At 52.5% G+C, this 1,452-nt stretch overlaps 1 protein-coding gene across 1 annotated transcript in view; it reads left to right on the top strand.

Annotated features, from left to right (window-relative positions):
- The window catches only part of SHANK2 (SH3 and multiple ankyrin repeat domains 2), a 688,546-nt gene that overhangs the window by 4,611 nt on the left and 682,483 nt on the right, over window positions 1-1,452 (top strand). The gene's annotated exons all lie outside the window — the stretch shown is intronic.

The raw sequence follows: 1,452 nt of genomic DNA on the forward strand, positions 1-1,452 counted from the left end.
CTGGGCCTCGGTTGGCCGCTGGGACCTGTCTCCCTGCAACTCCCTTCTTAGCTCCTCCGGGAGCTTCGTGAGAAAGGAACACTTGGGCGGTTGGGTTGAGCTTTTGCTTCTCACTGGGAGCCTCTCTCTCGGGAGCTGCCCTTGGCTCTCAGGTGTTGGGGAGCGCTTGCTTCTGGAGCAGCAGCCCTGCAACCCTGGCGGCTGTGATTAAAGGGAAGGAGAGAATGAAAAGCCGGTCTGGGCAACTCATGAAGGCCAGGAGTGAATTTGTTTTAGTTCTGTTTTTCTGGCCAGGGTACTTTCAGCCCACACAGTTGGTGACCTCGGGATAGGGGAGCCGTGCTGCTTTCTGGGAAGGTCAGTCCCCTTGGCTGGAGGCAGGATGGTGGGGTGGGTGGGGTTTTCGTTTTGGGGATGTCAGTGCTCTGGGAGGCCCAGGTGGTCCTGGTCCTGGTGCAGGGAAGGGTGAGGCAGAATCACTGACCCGGCCACGCTCACCTGGGCGCTTCTCCCTCCAGCAGCTTCTCCTGCTTCCTCAGGTGTCCCAGTTCCACCCTAACAGGAGCCACCAAGGGACCCTGCTCGTCAATGGCTCTCCCGATGTCCTCAGACCCCCATTCATCACGAACATTGTTGTGTGGCCACCTCACGCCCCCATGCCATGGCTGCAGCGTCATTTTACAGTGGAGACTCCCAGCGCCTAAGCACCTGCGTACATCCTGGGTTTCTAGCCTTGTCTACTGATCACCTCCCCTTGCTGCTCAGAAAAAGAAAACCAAAAAACAGAAAATTACCCTGGAGGGGTAATTAGTGGCAGAAGGGTTCCACGTAGCAGTAATGGAATTAACTGACAATGTTGCAATTCTCATTGACTGTTGAAGAGACTAGATTAGATGAATTTGAAGATTTGGCTTTTCCTGAGGTGTTCTTTGCTATTGTGTCAAATTATATTTTCCACTTGTTGGTGTAATCAGACACCTAATGATTAATGACGTGACCTGAGAGGATATGCTCCAGGGGACCCTCCTGGGTGGGGAAACAGGGTATCAAGCAGCATTTGCCAGGGCAGGATTGCGGCGAGGACCCTGTCCTCTGCAACTGTGCTCTGGCCACCGTCTCCTGCTGGGCACCCACTGCCTTGTGCCCAACCAGAAACTGGCAGACTGTGGTGTGAGGGTCCAATCCTGCTCGTTGCTTGTTTTTGTAAATGAAATTTTGTTTTTATTTTAAAAGTCTTAGCAAGATACACATAATACAGAATTTACCATCTTCATTTTTTTTTTCTTTTTCTGAGACAGAGTCTTGCTCTGTTGCCCAGGCTGGAGTGTAGTGGAGCGATCTTGGCTCACTACAGCCTCCGCTTCCCGGTCTCAAGCGTTTCTCCTGCCTCAGCCTCCCAAGTAGCTGGGATTATAGGCACCCGCCACCACGCCTGGTTAATTTTCGTATTTT

Source organism: Colobus angolensis, unplaced genomic scaffold, assembly GCF_000951035.1.
Source record: "Colobus angolensis palliatus isolate OR3802 unplaced genomic scaffold, Cang.pa_1.0 Scaffold84, whole genome shotgun sequence".
Taxonomy (NCBI): domain Eukaryota; kingdom Metazoa; phylum Chordata; class Mammalia; order Primates; family Cercopithecidae; genus Colobus; species Colobus angolensis.